At 39.4% G+C, this 20,573-nt stretch overlaps 1 protein-coding gene across 1 annotated transcript in view; it reads right to left on the bottom strand.

The window, feature by feature from the left end:
- Positions 1-17,462, bottom strand: part of LOC124623192 (DNA-dependent protein kinase catalytic subunit-like) — a 565,210-nt gene extending 547,748 nt beyond the window's left edge. The window contains exon 1 of the mRNA XM_047149022.1: positions 17,342-17,462. The gene's annotated coding sequence lies outside the window, so the exon portion shown is untranslated. The remainder of the gene's footprint in view (positions 1-17,341) is intronic.
- Positions 17,463-20,573: the final 3,111 nt, after the last annotated feature.

Here is a 20,573-nt window from a genome sequence, read left to right as displayed (position 1 = left end):
TCTCAGAATAGTGTGACGAACTTTTTAGCCACTTTAGAGGCTTGTGTCTATTTTTAGGAGTGGCTAAAGCCCTAATTTTTGGCATGACGTGATTCAGTTTAGAAAGGTGTCTATGTATATTAAAGCAAATGACCAAACATTTTCTAGAACTTCTAAAAAAGTCTAGCAAACTTGGCACATTTGCACCTTCATAAATGATGCGAAGATGAGCAGCCTCTCTTTAAAAGCCCCTAAATATTCAACCACTGAAGATAATAGACTGAAATTTGGCATATAACCATCCAAGACCATATAGAACTCTCACAGCTAATTTAATTACATTTGGAGATGGTCAAGTGGGGACCCCCAGCCCCTTTGACATGGAATGACCCCTACTCTACTACAATTGTATGTATCTGCTGCTTGATGTACTATTCTTGTAAAATAGAGCCACAGATCTGTATTACCATGTGGTGCATAGCAGTGTGTACCCTGTACCAAAATTAGTCATTTCCTTTCCTGCTCCAATCACAAATAGAGTGATTGAAAAAAGACTATCTATATACCTCTCTATGAGCCCTAAATCCTCTAATTTCATCTTCATGATCCTTACGTGCAATGTACGTTGGCAGCAAGAGAATCATTTGGCAGTCAGCTTCAAATTCTGGTTCTCTAAATTTTCTCAACAGTTCTTGAAAAGAACGTCTCCTTCCACCCAGGGATTCCCACTTGAGTTCCTGAGGCATCTCCATAAGAGTTACATGGTTTTACAAATTACCGGTAACAAATCTAACGGCCTGCCTCTAAATTGCATCAACCTCTTCCTTCAATCCAACCTGGCGTGGAACCCAAAACCTCAGGCAGTAGCCGAGAATGGGTCACACCAGCGTACTATATGCAGTTTCGTTTACAGGTGGACCACTATTTCCTAAATTTCTCACTATAAACCCAAGTCGACTATTTGCCTTCCCTAACACGGTTCTCACATGCTTGTTCCATTTCATATTGCTTTGCAAAGTTAAGCACAGATAATTAAACGAGTTGACCGTGTAAAGTAGGACACTTAATACTGTAACCGAACACTACAGGTTTGTTCTTCCTACTTAATCACATTAACTTACATTTTTTCACATTTAGACCTAGCTGCCATTCATCACACCAGCTAGAAATTTTGTCTAAATCATCTTGTATCTTCCTGCAGTCACTCAACTTTGACACCTTACTGTATATCACAGTATCATCAGCAAACAACTGTAGATTGTTGCCCAACCTGTGCGCACATCATTTACGTATACAGAGAACAAAAGCATTCCTATCACACTTCACCGGGGCACTCCTGACAATAGCCTTGTCTCTGATGAACATTTGTTGTCTAGGACAACATACAGGGTCCTATTAGATTGGGTTCTATTAGTTAACAAGTCTTCAGTCACTCACATATCTGTGAACTTATTCCATATGCTCATACCTTCACTAACAGCATACAATGGGGAACTGTGTCTAATGTTTTTCAGACATCTAGAAATATGGAATCTGCCTTCAAAGTATATCACGTGAGAAAAGGGCAAGCTGAGTTTCACACAAGCGATGAATTCCAAAACCATGCTGATTCATGGACTGATTCTCAGCCTCGAGAAAGTTTATTATATTAAAACTGCGAACGTGTTCAAGGACTCTGCTGTCCCTTTGTAAAATCAAATTGGTATTCCGTTTGGGCCTGGTTTTTATACAAGCTCCTCCCCTGGAGTAAATGTTTCAAGTTACTCTTCGTTAAATAACACTACTGTCCCTTATTTAATTTATTAAACATGCAAGCATTTCCACTTGATTTACTTGCTGGATGTATTTCAGGAATTGTTACTATCCATATATGGATATATAAACTGTAAATGTTAGCAGAGGACAAGTAATTTGGAACTGTATAATAGTTTGGATCTATACAGATTGTAATGAGTGACAAAAGCTGTTAGAGAATCAATTATTATTCACAATCAAGTTAATATTCACAAATCAAAATATATATATTTGCTGTTTATCAAACACAGCGTGCAAACAACAAGCTAGCAACAACTTACTGATTGGGACTGTATTAACAACCACTCTCCTCACAGTACCATAGTACATGCCAGCCACCAAAGAAATATTAATGTCTTCCCAAAATAATACAAGTCACACAAGTCCTGCTAAATCATGGAAAATAACACAAGTAAATACCCATATCTCTGCACCTTTCAACCAGGTATTCTGTCAATAAAATTGGTAACTGGTGTCAAATTCACTGTCACGCAAACAAAAAGTACACTGAAATATAAAAAATGACATAATATACTGAGTTGCTGCATGGTACACACAGGACAAAGAACAGAAAACACACACGATAAACAACATGAATACGAGATTAACTTTTCTGTTACTTCTCTTGGTAAAGGACACAGCTTGCAGACTGTTCTTTTCAGAACTCCTTGCAGTGTGCGAACAGTAGCCACTCATATCATTTCATTGCACCTGGGGTGTGCTCTTTCAATTATGGCCAGCTTCCAGTAAAGGGATGGTAGGTTAGTTTCCCATACTGTGACCAACGCAGCAGGTTGCACATTCTGACTGGAGGCCATCCCTTTGGCCCGCTGCTGCAGATGATGTAGGTAGCCAGATGACCAGTGCTGATCTGGAACCGCTCTGCAGTAGTTACCACCTAGAGAGCAAGCTCAGGTTTGGCTGTACCTAGGTCTGGCTGAGGGATGCTTGCGATTGCGGCTCCAAACAGGAAATGACCTGGGATGAGGACTTGAGAATAAATAGAATCCCAAGATAGTGGCACGAGAGGAAGAGTGTTCAAGCAGGCACCAATTTGCCAAATCAGCTTTTTCAAATCTTCAAATGTTTGACATATGGTTCCCACTGAATAACTTCACACCTGCTTCCTATATTACATCCAAGTGTGGTGACATTGGAGGAATGAAGTGTCAATCGATGCCTTCTTCATGCATAACTTTTTTTCCCCTATTTCCACTGACAATACAGTAGCTTGTAAATCACGGAGTTTCCGACTAGCTCCACTGTCCCACTATCGCTGCACAGGTTTTGGCACAAAGCATCATGACACAAATCTTCTAATGGTTGACAGAAATGCTTCAACAGTCACGTTGCCGACAACAAAATGTGTTGCTTGTGTTGTCAGGCACACAAATATGACAACATAACACTTTTCCTTTAATTTGGACCATCATGAGCCAGTTTCCACATAGAATGGTCCTGTGTAATAAATTCCATAATTGCAGAAAGGCCTCACAGTTTCTACATGAGTCCATGGCAAGTCTCGCATCAGCTGATATGCAGGTTTTGCCTTTAATCAATGACAAGTCAAGCACAGATGTAGAACATGTTGGATTGCATTTTGTTCATTAGGTATTCAGTACGCTTCCTGAGATATGCGAGCAACAGCTGACACTCAGCATGGGAAAGATGATGATGTCCACCTTCCACTATTATCTCGTGAGATGGTGCTGAGGTGGCAGTATGAGTTAATGCTTATCCTCATATGACACATCAACATTTCGTAGCCTACCTTCAACCTATAGAATCACATCTCATCAAGGATAGGATGCAGTTATTTGAGTTTGCTATTATTGTCTACCAGCCTGTTGGTCTCCATCTGTTGGATTTCCATTTTATTTATGGCTTCTCATGTTATTCTGACATTCTGTGGCAAAATGTTGTACAGTTTAGAGCAACACATCTCAGCTGTTTACTCTTGTTTGCTTTGCAGTTATTACAAAATTTGAGACAGTATGCCACTATACACTGCAACTTTGAAAATTGACAGATGAGATAACCTTGTATTGCTTTGCTGATCTAACACAAGACTTCATCTTTTTCTCCTGGCAACTCCTGAGATGTGGAATCATCAAGAGTATCTTCAATCCAAGCTGGTCCTTCCCACCACAGACTGTTTTCTTGCAGGTCTGCAGGACAAACTCCTCAGTATGTCATGTCAGCTGCATTTTTCCACTGTACATAAATGGTTCCATACAACAGCTGCAGTCATATTCTGTATCGCAGAAATATAGTTTCACGCAAATGTCTTCCACTGCATAAGTGGAGATGGAAGCCATATCAGTACAGTGCGTCTATCAGTCCACAGTAAAGTTTACTCAATGTCTATACCTAGCAAAGCAAACAGAGTGCCATAGTAGTTGCAAAAGCAACAGAGCTCCACATAGTTGCAAGCAAGGCAACAACAGCTTTTTCAGTGGGGACACTCATATTTGGGAGCTTGTTTCACTCGTGTGACTTCATGCGGATTAGTTGATTGTACATGTATACAACAGCCACAGACCTTCTGCAATGCATCGCAGAATCCATGCTGTTGAATGCCGACAAGAGTTCCTTCTATAGCGACTCTACGATGAAAACAAATATTGTCTGTCATAAGAGTTTCGGTAAACAGTGTCTGCCACATGCAATTCAACTCTTGAGGCAAACGTTGGAAAAAGATCTTGAATGTGATCATAATGGGACTAACTAAGTCCAGAGTATCAAACATGCATGACGTGACAGACAGTACAAGCGTTTTGTGAAGCTATAGATCGTAATCGTGGCTTCACATTGTTCACAATGTCAAACTGATCAGTAGCTGGATACCAGAGTAAACCTAAAGTCTTAATATCCTCATTGGTATCAAGCCATAAGGGTAATCGTGTTTCTCATGACTCGGTGGATATTTTCGAGGAGTTCCATAGTGTTGCTGCACCATTTCCATGGCGAAAAACCACCTTTCTTTGACAACACAGAGATCTTGCTGGATTTTAATTGCAGGCTCTACTGTATCACAGCCCGAGATACAATCATCCACAAAGAAATCATTAGTAAGAATGATTGCTGCCTTGTTACACTCACCCTCTTCACGAGTTAATTGTAATTTTCATTGTAGACAAGAATACTCACTTAGGTCATTCCGAACGTAACTGTCTCTAATCGATATTCCTGCAGTGGTACAGATCTATCACCCCTCCACAATATTAATTGGTAGGCACGATCTCCATCCGTTAACAGAACTGGACTACGAATCTTCTCTCATCAGCTGTGAAGGCAATATGAAGCATGTGGAAGTGTGACATTATGGAGCAGCAATCCTGTTGAATGGTTGGTCTGACCATTATGAAACAGTTTAGTGACAAATTAGTGCTTGTTTTGATCAAACAATTAAAAACCACTCGTCTCTGTAGTCAAGCTGGCTTCCTTACAGGCATCATGATGGGGCATTAATATGAAGTGGCAGAGGCTGTAACTAATGGTTCCATAAGTCTTAACTCTTCATATGCTTTCATAAACTCTGTGTAGCTTTTCTTAAGCTACAGCTGTCTCCCTAGTTTCTGTTCAATCTGAGAAAAGTGTTTTATCACAGCGTGGAATGAATCGCCTAATTGACATGGCTCTTTGCGAAACAGGGGACTGACAATGAATCTGCCAGTGGAACCTTTCATTTTGTGTTCCACGAAGTGTACTTTGCATTTTACTCTTCTTTCATAATTATATAGCAATTTAATTCTGCTACCTTCCAGAATTTCTTTAAGTGTGTTTGAACATCAGAGTCAGTTCTTATGAAGCATGACACGAGCAGCCACTTTGACAAGCTGGTGTGATCTGCTGCTTGATACTATCCTGATATTACCCAATCTAGTTCTGTCTCCTGTAGAACATGATGATCAGCTCCTCTGGAAATATCCTTAACTTTTGAATACGTTGCCAAAATTCTGCTACTAGTAATATGTTGATCTTTCCAGGTGATAAAAACTCTGGCCCAGCAATTCGTACATTTGGCAAGTTCCACACTATGAGGTAAATTATTTGTTCAGGCAAAGTGTCAGTTACCTTCAGCAAAACTAAACATTCGACAGACACAAAGCTGCTTATGCAGAAGCTAACGAGTTCATATATCCAGTTTTGTTTCTTAGTGGTTTGCACCTATTCCTCGAATAAGTATTCTGCCATGCCACCTTGCAAGTCTAAGGGATGTGCACGTGCTTCCACTATGCAGCATGAATGCAACCCAGAATCTAACAGTATGACAAGTCTGCCATTTTCCACTGCTATCTTGCAATTTTACTCTCACTGTCGTAAGGAGCACTTGTTTGCCTGTGCTGATCTTCAGTCAACAGTAATTCTAGATTCTTGATGGATGTTTGTCATTGTGTTTGTGTTGCATGTCACTCGGACAATCCTTCTCTGTTCCATCTTGTGTGCATTACAATTCTGCACGTGGCAATGTGTGGTGCCTTCCACAAGTATGACAGCTAATAGAGTTGCAATCACAAGCCCTTTAATCAATCTTCACACAGTTGTTGTGCATCACAATGGCTTTGTGTTCCCTGCATGTGGCTTGTTTTAAAATTTGCTGCACCTGTGCAACATGTGAGGCTGGTAGTATGACACATGGTATGGGTATGAAATGGAATGATCACACAGGTTCAGTCATGGTTGAAGCAGGTGATAGAGTATGGTTTGACAGTAGTATACTGGGGAAATGAAATCTGTCTACAATGGAGAGGGCATACAAATCACTTGTGTGACTCATTCTAGAATATTGCTCAAATGTGTAGGACCCATACCAAATAGAACTAACAGGGGCTATTGAACCTATGCAGAGAAGAGCAGAATGAATGGTTATATGTTTGTTTGACTCATTTGAGAGTGTCACAAAGATGCAGAAGAAACTGAACATGCAGACTCTTGAAGATAGAATTGCTATCATTTTCTCCAGAAATCTCAAAAACCATATTCTATGTCCGTCTATGTCTTCAAACAATTTTAGCTGTGACTGCACGTCCTCATACTTTATCACGATCTATGTCAACTGTTCTAGCCAGACAGTAATAGCCAATGTGTCTGATTAGCATGTTATGTCGAAATCATTTGCAAACTTTAATAATCATACGACGCTTACTTTCACCACCGAGCGTGTAATAACAAATTTCTTTCATGGAAAGCTAGTGGTGGTAGGTAACAGCAGAAGAAGCAGTTGCAATGAGTGGGAATTATAGGAAGCAGGATAATCGGACCATGTTGTGTCATGTTTATGCCAAGGGCTGCATCTCCATGTTGCTTTGAAATTCATTGCTGCAGTTCTGCCGATGGATAGCTGCCACTTTGCATTACTTCGTCAAATCCATTATAATCTGGCCCAGAAGGACAAAACTGTTGGCGTGTGCAGATGGAAATGTAAACCGTAAATGTTACCAGAGAACCAGGAATTTAGCAACGTATAATGGCTCAGTTCATTCAGATTGTGATAAATGACAAAAGATGTTACAGAATCTCTTATTATTCATAACTGACATGCAGATATTTGCCATATAACATACATGACATGCAAAACAAGAGCTTGCGACATGGACCGACTGGGACTCTATTCACCACTGTTCTTCCTTGCAGCTGCAGTGTACCATTAGGCACCCTTACAGGGGTAGCCTGCTCATCATTGTCTCTCAGACACAGATAATTCCAGAGAGGGTAGCACTCTCCAGTGACTCGATCAAATATAACAACCAAAGAGTAATCATCGTTGCTATAACTAACTCATGATCACTCATATCAATTTCAATGTGGAGATCCTTAAGAGGCCATCTAGTACATTTCACCTGATGTTTTGTCATGCCCATCACTAACAAAACTGTAATTACCCCAATCAAATGTTGTTGATTAAAGTCTTCAATGATGACAGTACAACTAAGGAACATTTGTGTTAGTAGTCTATGGGTTCCTATTAAGTTTTTAGTTACATCTGTTTATGACGTGGGCAATAAAAGCTGGCAAGGATACACTTATGCCCACACTTTATACCAAGCCTTGTCCAAACTATGGCTTTGTTTCTATCTCGGTGGATTAAATTTGTCTACTTTGACGGGTCACCTCTATTTTCCAGTAGCCAAAGAGTTTAAGAAGTGTGTGTTGTGGTTCCCAAGGGATTGCAGACATACAGTAGGGGAGTCACAGTAGTTTCATAAAAGTAATAATTTGGTTTAGGCCCTATGTGCTTTATGAGTAAAGGAACAACGTGTTCACTGGTAGTGACACCTAGGGGCCCAGCAAGTTAGTAGTGCTGTTATTGGAGCATGGCAGATGGCGGTTGAAATGTACTATGTGACTCATTTGCCTTTAGGCTAACTGCACATTAATGATTTTTCAATCAGCCCACCACAGAATAATTTTGTTACGATAATGATGTTATCTTGTATCATCCAATTCTAAAGACATGGACAAAAATGCAAGAAGTATGTGGCAGCTGGCAGTTGTGCTTGACTCTGTAGATGCAAACATGCAAGCCAACCGGTCTGCAATCTTTCTGAAATGATTTTAAATTATGAAAGAATCTGATTCTTGTGCATCTCATAGCTTTACTCGTCAGCTTTATGATGAACATCCCATCATTTTGTTAATGGTCACAGTTACTGTGATATTTCAAAATTAAGTAACCTACTGAAAGAATTCTGAAAAGCTCGATTCAAAAATAGTAGTTGCTCTGTATTTGCTTTTGGTGTACATTTGGTCATATGTTTCTGTGTATGAAATGTAGCTAACATACTGAATTATTCTTTAAATTTTGAAGGATATCACTATCATCAATCTCGAGAAAATTGATCATCTATCCCAAAGTCTTGCACCAGTGAGAATGAAATATTTGTAACATTCCTCATATCTCATAAACACTTTGAGATATCGACACCAGATTTTGGAAAATGATAATACGCAAAGAGCAGCATATTTTTCCATGTGATTATAATTCAAAATTTCCAGATCAAACTGATATTCAAGCTACCACAAATTTTTCCACAGAAATAACATCATTTTTAAGGGCCATCTATAGCTGATGAAACACGAATTGTTACAGATTCCTAAAATCAGAAGTAGTTTGTGAGACATGGCTCCGACATTCACAACAGGATACATAGCCATTGTAACTATTGTGGTGTCTACTACCAAAGTGTTGTGAGATTGCCTCCACCAAGTGTCTTTTTCTAAATACTGTAAATGATTTATATAACACATGGAAATTTCCAACTCTGGTCGGTGATGTTGACAGAAAACACATTCACCTAAAACACTCAGAAGATTCTGGTACAATGTTTTATAGTCGTACAAATTTTCATTGTCATTCTACATGCAGCTGCATATCCTCATGGGAAATTCATTATCATCAATGTTGAGGGATGTGGAAAGGAAAGAGAAGGTGATAGATTTCATTTTTCTGGTGTATTCGCTTGCTGCAGAAAAGGGGGGCTTAATAAATCACCACTCTTTCCACTACCACATACATCAGTTGGATTGCTTTTGTATTCATTGGAGATTAGGCATGTTCATTTTGAAGCATTTTATGAAATATTACAGTCAATGAGTTTTAGATCCATGGAATGAATATTTCAACAAACACTTTTCCAAACCATGATGGTTAATAGAATGTGCTTTTCGAATAATGAGCACTAAATGGAGTATATTTTGCAAACCAACAGAGACTTAACCAGGACTTGCTGGTGATACTGTGAAATGTACATGTTCTCCACAACATAGTCATTGGCCTACAAGGAGCACCGAGTGTCAATGAGCAACAAACAGTAGAAATTGAGCATTCTTTGAAAGGCATTTATCAGACAGGATGAAAACTTTAACAGGCCTTCAAACGAAGTTGTCCAAATAAGACAGTCTTGAAAACTTTTTCCCACAACATAAAACACGATTTTCATGTGTTTCTAAGCTACACTACTTCAACTTTATTATCACCTCTCATTTTAAGTTAAGAGAAATAAGAGATCAGTGAAATGCAGTCTGTATTTATAGTTTGTAATTCTGCTCCCAACTCATCACGTAACTAGTCCAAAATGGATCAGTTGTGATGACAGTTGTTTTGGTGGTCCCATACAGGGGCTACTATCAAAACTTCCACTGATACCAGTGGACAACAAAAGAAACAAGTGCCAGCAACAGTACTGACACTGCTACCCGCAGTGACTGCCGAATGCTGCTGGTGTTGCCTGATTGCAACAAGAGTCACTCGAACGCTCTGGTCACCACTCGCAGAAACAAACATGTTCGAATTGCTCTGCTCCGCACTACTCCGCTTGCACACTTCTCAACTTTACGGTGCAAGTCTAGGGAACTGCAGCCTGGTTTGCCACAGAATATGTGACATTTCTTGTTCAAGCTTTACCATTGACTTAAAACCAGCGAAGTACAATCAGTTTTGTGGACAAAGCAGTAAACTGTGAGCTTTGTTCAAAGTGAGAGCAAGGCTGGTCTTCTCAGCCTCATCTGCCAGTCACTAGTATGATCAAGGTATGACCTTCAAATACAGAAGATAGTCACTGTGTATTCCAATGGGCATCACAAGCTCTGGATGGTTGCAACCTGTTCTCTTAATGGCTTCTGGTACAGCACGTTTGGGATTAGTACACAATGTGATACTGTGCTGACAGACCCATGACAACAACGACGTGGAGGAAATTATGAATTTCAAGAAATAACCAGTGACTGGAATGACTAACAACGCAAAAGAAGGCTAACCAAAAATTTGGCAAACTAACAGATGCTCCAAGGCAATATATATATTTCTGTATCGGATGTTCTTCTTATTAGCATCTTGAAACATTCCAAATCTGGAAATAAGAGACCATAGAAGAAAGAGAGACTTTTCACCAAGAACTATGGAACATCCAGCATATTAGACAAACAAAATGATTAGCATGACACACTTTTTGGCTTCATTAACTTCCAACCAAACTGTTGCCTTCAAACCTAAGTTAAGCCTCAGGCTACACTACAAATCCGCCAGCACAACTGCCATTAAAACCAGTGTCAGGCAGAATTGTGATCTTTAGCACACTTGCCATCTTTACTTAACATATACAGGAAGAATAAAATATGATCTAAACTACCACTCACAATAACCAAATGATCACAAATACCAACTATGTAACATACGACATCACACTTCAAAGTATACACAGGTGGCTCATTTTGTTCACTAGACCTGCATCTTTAATATGTTTAATGAGGTTAAAGAAGTGCGCACGCACACAGAATGCACACTTCATCATTGACTCAATTTCTGTAGGAAACAGCAATTGAAACTTAACGGATTGAGTGAGTGAGTGAGTTTGAGAATGTTTTCGTTTTAGGGGTGCTCAACAACGAAGTTATCAGTGCACGATGAGTATAGTATCTTGAGTTTTAAATGGTCCATGCATCCAACGTGAAAGGTCCCGAGAAGTTCCACCGATTCACTACTCATTGTAAAGTTGACAAGTAGCGACAGATCTTTTATTTTTGGAAGAGGAAGAAAGACATTTCTTAGGGTACTAGGCCTACTCAAAGTACCTTTGGTATTTCTGGCATCTGACTCAGTAGTTCGACCAACATACCCATTCACACCGGCTATCAATCACTTGACATCAATCTGACCAATTTTCAACTGCTTAAAAACAGCCACTAACTCATTCTGTGCCTGAGAACACCATTCACGAATGAGCTGCACTTTGGCTGCTGCAATATTTTATGCGAACAAATAACTTTACATTATCCTCATCGACTCCTTTAATTTCAGAAATTATGTGCTTTCTTTAAGAATTGATGCTACAACACTCACAAAAGCACTTTGTACTGTAATGTGAAGAAAAAACTGGTGCTCTGAATTCTGTCAGGGTTATGTTCACTAACAAACCTGGTATGTGAAGACCACAATGTTACAGCACAGCAGTGAGGTGTGTATAAGCTGTGATTATAAACTCCCGAACACTTCCACAGAATTAATCAGTAGACACAGGGCCTTTATACTGATAGTTGCATGTAACAATATTATTGGAAAACACCAAGGAAATCAAGTAAATATTTAGTTACAAATAGGAGTTAAGCAATGGCTATTTTACAAGGTAGAGGAAGTAGCAGTTTTCTTCAAAATTTGATAAGTTAAATTTATTGTTCCATAAAATTTTGGGCCTGCAGCAACATAAAACTGATTTCTTCTTCTAATATTTTGGCTGAGTACTGTCCAGCCATCTTCAGAGTGAGGCGACTGATGCTCCAGCACTTGCTACATCCTTTTAAACCCACGAACCATACCACTGCACATGCGGCCACTGATACAGAAGCTGTCAGAGACTTTGATCAGTGGCAAAGAGGTATGATACATGCATGACATTAGATCTATGGCTGCGTGGTCGATCCATGCCGTGATATCGATGTATCACTGTGAGCTGCACGTCTTTGTGAATTTATTACAGCAAATTGCCGGATTCCATGATGTGTCCAAGATGAAGCTTCTACCTCTATTAATTAAATTTGTTGCCAACCGAATTCCTAAAATTTCGATGTTACCATACACCATAGAGTGCCCAGTATCAATACAGTGCTCTGCTACTGCAGATTTATTAGGGTGTAAGAGCCGGGTATACCTGCGGTGCTCTGCGCATCTCTCCTGGAGTAGGTGTCATCTGTCTGATTTATGAACAGCAGCACTCACAGGGGATCTTATAAACCCCAAGCTTCCCAAGCACCAAATCATCTTTGATGGAACCCAGGAGTGCTGCTATCTTTGGTGGAGAGCGAAAAATAATTTTCACTTTGTGTTTACTGAGGATCCATCATATTTTTGATGATAGGCTTCCCATGTGTGGCATGGACTTAAAACTTTCTGTGTCTTCTTCCGCTTTTCTTATACCCACTGTTGGTTTCATTTGTAGTGCCTTGTGTATCTGCTGTGCAGAGTACCCATTAGCTTCAAAAATGCCACTGTTTTAATGTTTCATGATGGCTATCATGATAAAATGAACAGTTTAGGGAGTGACAGCACATACCAGAAGATCAGTAAAGACAAGACCAACCACGTGGCAAGGAAGACTACTTCGCTTCTGAACGCCTCCCCCTTTCCACCAGAAGTTGTGCGAAGATTGAAATCAAGTGCTTTATGGAATTCCCAAGAATGTGTTCCCCTGCATCCGATAGTAACATCAGCTCTCCAGCCTATGATTGTGCCAAACACTCAGCGTCGTCATTAAGGCCTCTGGTGGGAAAATGCGCCCATCACATACTCAACTCTGCGGACTTCATTGGCAAACTGAAATCACTCCAACTGAACAATTATGATATATTTGTCAGTTTCGATGTAGTGTCATCGTTCAAACATTTCTCTTTTGGAATCATTGTTCCTCATTGGAAAAACTTTTGATAAAGAGAATTCAGCTTTGTCTGAACATGTTTTGACCTTGACATATTTTTTTATTCAGTAACAAATTTTATGAACATACTGACAGTGTCGCCACGGATAGTCCTTTGTCACCGTTGGTGGCCAACTTTTTTATTAGATTAGATTTATGGAGGACTTTAAGGAGAAGGCGCTGGAATCTGCTATCTTGAAGCCCGCATTGTTTTGGAGGTATGTTGATGACACATTTGTAACATGATCCCACATGAAGACCTAGAATTTTTAAATAATTTGAATTCCATCCACAGACAAACTCAGTTCATGATGGAAATCGAAAAAGATGGATGCTTGCCATTTTTTGATGTTTTGGTACGATGCAAATATGATGGCACTTTGGGACATACAGTATACTGAAAACCAACCCATACAATTTTATATTTACATGCAAATAGCTGCCACCATCCTTTGCAGACAATGAGTGTACTCACAACTATTGGTACACAGAGCATGTCATTGCTGACAAGAGCAATTTAGAGGACGAGCTTCTACACCTGAATAGAGTTTTTGAAGCCAATGGGTACTCTCCACAGCAGACACGTAAGGCACTACAAATGAAACCAACAGAGGATATAAGAAAAGCAGAAGAGACAAAGTTTTAAATCCGAAGCTTTTCTGCCATACATGGGAAGCGTATTATCAAAAATAGGACAGATCCTCAGTAAAAACACAAAGTGAAAGTGATTTTTCACCCTCCGCCAAAGACAGCAGCACTCCTGGGTTCCATTAAAGATGATCTGGTGCTTCAGAAGCCTGTGGCTTATAAGATCCCCTGTGAGAGTGGCCATTCATACATCGGACAGATGACACCTACAGTCCAGGAGAGATGCACAGAGCACTGTAGTTACACACGGATCTTACAACCTAATAATTCTGAGGTGGCAGAGCATTATATTGATACTGGGAACTCTATGGTGTATGGTAACATCAAAATTTTAGCCTCGATTTCATCTTGCTGGGACTCAGCAGTGAAAGAAGCAATTGAAATTCAGTTGGCAATGAATTTAATTAATAGAGATAGCAGCTTCATCTTGGAAAAATCATGGAATCCGGCAATTTCTGTAATAAACTCACAAAGACGTCACTATGGTGCAGCTCTCAGCGATATCACGGTATAGATCAACCGCGCAGCCATAGATCTAATTTCATTCACGTGTCATACCTCTTTGCCGCCAATCAAAGTCTCTGGCACTTTGTGTATCAGTGGCTGCATGTTCAGTGGTGTGGTCCGTGGGTTTAAAAGTGCGTAGCAAGTGCTGGAGCATCAGTCACCTCGGCACACTCTGAAGATGGCAGGATGGTACTCAGATGAAATATTAGAAGAAGTCAGATTTATGTGGTTGCATGCCCGAATTTTTATGGAACAGTCTTCGCCGCAAAAATATAAAGATGCACAATAAGTTAAAATTAGACAGTAAAAGCACAAATAGGGGTTAGCCGTAGACTGGCAGTGCCCCCCCAACCCCACAAATCCTGATTGTAGTGACACTAATCTGGAGTATAGTCTGATCTATAAATTAGGTTGGAAGGTGATGATTTGTTTGCTGCTTTGTGAAGCCAACAAAAGGGAGATATTGGCTGTGGTGACAGACTGATCCATAGCGTAACCTGATGTCTATGTTTGTGGCGTACGTAATAAACTTTGTTATAAAAACTAAAACTGAAGATGAATTTGAAAAGTTGTATTATATTACACATAAAGATCAAACTATTATTTTGGAATGTTTTATTTACACTTACTGACTCGCTACTTGTTACTTCACAATTTTGTCTTTGGGGGCTGTTTGCATCAGATTATACTAATCCATTGTCAAATCAGTTACATATTCTTGTCTTTATTGTTTCACTTCCTATCACCATTCTTCCACCAATATCCAAACTCTCTTTGTTGCTAAATCCTTGGTTACATATTGTCACCTACAATGTAGCAACATTAAATCATTTTGTGTTGGCACATAGAAGTAAAATGGTCAGTTCAGTAGAATTAATGGCAAAGAAAAAATATGTTACACTTGCTTATGCATCAATTGGTCTCAACCCAAGAGAGGTACATACTTTATGTATTTGAAAGAAATATATAGCTCCTAATGTAGGTTATAACCTGTCAACAATTTCGACGCTACTGAAAAAATGAAGGGAGAATGGGAATGTTGATTGTGAGAGAAGAAGAAGTAGATAAAGAAAGTCTGTCAAACATGGCAAGATACTGAAAAGACTTTATCTGGTGTATCTTCCCCCATCATCAGCTGAACTGAAGCAATACTGGGAAGAAATTTGTGACATCTTAGTAACCAGCAGAATCGTTAGAAACATACTGCTGAAAGCTGAAATCACTGCCTGCTGACCTACTTCACTGACAAAACCAATGCGATAATAGTGGCTAAAAAGGATAAAAGCACATGTGACACCAACACCAGAGATATGTAACAGAGTAATATGTTCAAATGAGGCACCAATGGCAAAAAGTTCGTGCATCACAGACCAGATTAAGAATTTTGATTCCTCATGTGTAAAGTAGACAAACATCCAGCATGACAGATCGTCTGGGAATGTAGGCTATTTCTACCCATGGAGCATGTCACATGGACTTCAGAAATGGCACAGTCAGTGCAAATGAGTAAATCAGCATCCTTGAAAGAAAGAATATGACCACAACAAGACAAGTTTGGGGATGTTTCCAGCTGCATTTTTTCGATGTCTGTATCAAGCACAAAGCAGATGCTGTTACAACTTAATTGTTAAGCGCTTCTACATCTCAAGGTAAAACTTTCCTTGGACAAAATAGAGTTCAAATATTACAATAGCTTGAGAATAACTCTGGTCACAATCCCATCGAGAACTGTTGGAAGATTATGGGAATGCTGTCACAAAAAAGAAGCCATGGATTAGACAGAAACTGCTGGAAACTCTTCTGTGTTTATGAACTAATGAACTGGGCGAAGAATACATTTAAAAGTTCAGTCTCTCATGCCTACACGAAACAAGGCACATGGACAACCAATGAAGTAATAAATTGCAACTGTGTTAGGGCGTAAAATTAACATTCAGTGTTTCTTCCGAGATTAACACTCGGAGTTCAGATGGGGGGAAAAAATATCTGCAACTCCATTTGGTGCTGTAAGAAAGTGCTAAAATGTAAATTTTAACGTGGGAAACAAGCCAATTTACCAGGGACATTCAATGATTGTAAAAAAAGTATTGAATTACAGAAGGTTATACAACAAATAATTCCACCACTGCACATACGATAGGAAAAATATGCAAGAATAGGAGCACTACATAACACTTTCTGTGCACTGAACAATTGAATTTTCGTTGAAAGTTACGTATAGCAAGATCCCCCACCCATCGACTTCTTAAAATGTCTCGGATGTAAACATTAGGCTTTGATATCGGTCTATTTGCTACCACAATAGGATTTTCAGCTTCTACATTCATTGGCTTCGCCAGCTCACAAGAAACTTGTCACCTGGCAAATTACCGTAGACCTCAGACCTCGGACTACGCTACAGATCAGTCTGCCGCCACTTCGTTGGAGGGGGGGGGGGGGGGGGGTTCAATACGTAACGTGTGGAAGGTCATGCAATAAATAATTCCACCACTGAAACATACGCTACGAAAAATTTAAGGCTTAGCAGACTAAATAACACTTCCCAAGTACTGCACAACAGAAGTTTCTACGATTTGGATGGGATGTAGGGACTGAAAATGCATGAATGGACGCTTCACTACATCTTTTAGCAAGGAATATCCCGACCGTGTCAGGGCAGTATTCACACCAACAAACAAAACAAACGGTGACTGTAACTCAATACATAACGGCGAATCCAACCACTTGCACAAATGGAACTTAAAATTGCCAGTTAAGATGAGCTCGAAGTATCTGGTATCTCGACATCACCACTGAAACTTACGTTTTAGCAACATAACACAAAGATAACTCGACATGGTATGCGCCTCCGTAAATTGTCACTCAACTTAAAATAAATGTACCACAATTATTTATTACGATATTATGCAATATATTTAAAGAAACACTTCCGTCTTATGTGCAGCAAATCACTTTCACATAGCCTATCGGTTGGAAATCAAAACAACAGAACTGTCATCACATACCCAAGTCAGCTTTTGTTAGTTCTTCATCGAAGTATTCACCCACAGTCCTTATAACTGAGGGGACTTCTTTTGAAAACTTTCTGTCGGAGCAATCCTTCAAACGCAATAACACCCTTTCCAATTCACCCGCCATCACATTGTACACAGTTATAACAAAACAACAACTCTTACGTCAGTGACTACGTTTCAAAGATCTTAGTTTCTGCAGATACTTCTCAATGGCTGACCAATTAGTGGCGAGCAACTATATTGAAGTAGTCACAACGTTGGTGATGCTCCAGCGTCAGACAGCAGGCTGTACTGCGCATGTGCAGCTACGATGACGTAGCCAGCCCGTGTTGGTGCTTGCTCTGCTCATACGCTTTCCGCCGCTTTTGTGTGTGGAATTTCGTGCGTGGTGGGGCATCACGTGACCATGTGCATTTCATTTTATCATCTTCATGTAAATCATTTACATGATGTAGGAATTGTCACAACAAAGTTATCATACTAGTACAAGTACTACAGACATAATAATGGAATATCACTCTCAAGGCATTTTTTTAAAAGTACAAATTTAGACATATAAATTAAAATTTTTGGCAATAAATTTACACACAATCAAAGTACTCATCTACGTCATAGGAAGTTTTGCTGAAAAGGTAATTTTTAAGCTCAGTCTTAAATTTTACTTCATCTATTATTTCCTTCATGTACACTGGCAGAGCATTATAAAGTTTTACTCCAAAATAACTTATATGCTTTTGGGTTTGTGTTGTCCTTACCCTTCCTACATACAAATTCTTAAGAGTTCTAGTATTATAATTATGGCAGTCCTCATTTGTACGTAGATTTTTCATATGTGCTCTTGTACACAGAATGCTTTTATAAATATACAGTGATGGTATTGTATTTTCAGTTCTTTGAAAAGGGGCCTAAAATGAGTTCTTGGAGAGTTATGTGTTACGATTCGTAAAGCTCTTTTATGAAATTTGAAGATATCTGTTAAGCTTGATTTAGTTTTACCCCAGAACACTATGCCGTAAGACACGATGGACTGAAAGTAAGCAAAATACACTAGTCTAGTACAGTCTGTGCTGCATACTCTAGATAATATCCTCAATGCAAAACATGCCGAATTGAGCCTGTGGGATAAGTACTTGAGATGGTCTTTCCAGCGGCGTGTTGTTGAAACGACTTGAGAGCTGTATCTGGACAAATGTTTTATCAATTCTACCCAGATAAGGAATACAAATGAGGAAGCAGTTCTTGGTGCATTATTCATTTCAAAACTAAATTCTACAGCTCAAAATACCATAATATACTAGACTCTAGCGACAGCGAAACACGGGAAGTGACGTAGTTCACAGAAGTTACCACATCCCGCTGAAGGAGTTGCGAGTATTATCTTTAAAGACGAAATTCTTGGCGCGCAGAAAGATGTGTGTTTGTTATTGTCTTCGTCGAGGTGGCAGATGCCGCCTGGAACTTTTGCAGTAAGTCACTACTCAGTAATAGGCTTTGTAGTTTGTGCCTTGTGGTATTGCGATTTCTAAGAGTAAAGAGACGAAAAGTGGAACGCAAAATTGGGGTCTAGTTTAGCAGGGGATACAACCCGTCGGCTTTGACCAATGACGTCAGAATTGGCCAGAGAGCATATATTACAAAGATGAAAGAGCTGAGAAGAATGTTCAGAAACAAAGGAATGCAAGAGAAAAAATTGTACTTCACATATATAAGAGCCAGAAGTATTTTCACGTTAACGATATCGCGTGTTTGTATCTTAGTATTTCCCCGCAAAATACAATGGAAAGAAATGAACGAAATATATTACAAGCAAAGAATACATCACGTTACATGTATGTCAGTTGTATCTCGAAACTCTTTAGAACTGTATTGCTTAAGTGCAGTACGGGATACAAGTTCAGCGTACATCGATTTCTTAATTTCAACTAGCATTGCTGTCCTGTTTTTCACTTGATCTATGTATCCCCTGCTTCAGTAAACCGTAAATGAAACACTGGATACAAATTAAAACCTCACTCGAAGTGTGTTGCTTAAGTACAGTACGGAATACGAGTTTGTCGTAAGTCGATGTCTTCGTTTTCACTAGTATTACTGTCCTGTTCTTCACTTGAACGATGTAGCCTCCGCTTCAGTAAACCGTAAGTGGAACACGGGATACAAATTGTAGATGTGTTGTTTATTTCGTCTCCGCTATTACTAACAGCCTTTTCTCATGTACACATCAGTACTACTGATGACAGAAGGACCTACGTATGTGATATATGTATACCAGACTTCCGTTGACCTCTATAGATGTACACTGATAACTAGAAGGTGGAAATAGACGTAAGTTACATTTGCAACCTGTACCACAACTGAACTACACGGAGACAAGAAGACGACACACATACAATTTGTATCCCGTTCTCCGCTATAGGGTACAGTTTTCTTGTTGCCTTGGACGCTAATAGTATCCCATTCGTTACTTGAGCTATATAGCTATACGCAACATTTGTATCATGCCCGCCAATTGACATATATAGTGTCGGTGTAAAGGCAAAGTGAAGGACGGGATACAAATTTTAGTTGTGTCGTCAGTGTAAAGGCGGAGTGAAGGACGAAATACAAATTTTAGTTGTGTCAGGGTTTCGCCTGTGATATAGCAAGTACACATTCGAAAATGTCATACTGATACTAGTGCTGGGAAACGAAAGAAGATCGACAGCTAAGAAATTTCTATTACGTACTTCACAACACGAAAATACACATATAGGTGGAATAAAACAGTGAAATATGTCAAAATAGTGAAATATAGAGAAAGAAGTAAATGGAAAACTGAGCTTACCACACGGAAATATCGAGGAATAACCGAAGCTCGCCTACACAGACAGTAACGAAAATTACATACCCACAGACAGACTAATCCATTCCTATAAACGAAAATAAGACAGTATAAATTGTTCTACAATAACAAACTAATACCCCAAATTACCTCAATATCATTGCGAATAATTTTAACTTACAATGATAGCGCTTATCCGGAACACAGAACTGTTTTATTATCTATGCCACGAAGTGAAGACGTTACTATCTATGACTAATGTATGACGTCATTGGTCAAAGCCGACGGGTTGTATCCCCTGCTTCGTTGAGGTGGCAGATGCCGCCTGGAACTTTAGTAGTAACTCACTATTCAGTAATAGGCTTTGTAGTTTGTGCCTTGTGGTATTGTGATTTCTAAGAGTAA

Source organism: Schistocerca americana, chromosome 1, assembly GCF_021461395.2.
Source record: "Schistocerca americana isolate TAMUIC-IGC-003095 chromosome 1, iqSchAmer2.1, whole genome shotgun sequence".
Taxonomy (NCBI): Eukaryota; Metazoa; Arthropoda; class Insecta; order Orthoptera; family Acrididae; genus Schistocerca; species Schistocerca americana.
Note: the sequence above shows the minus strand (reverse complement) of the source record. Positions and strands in the feature narration are given on the sequence as shown.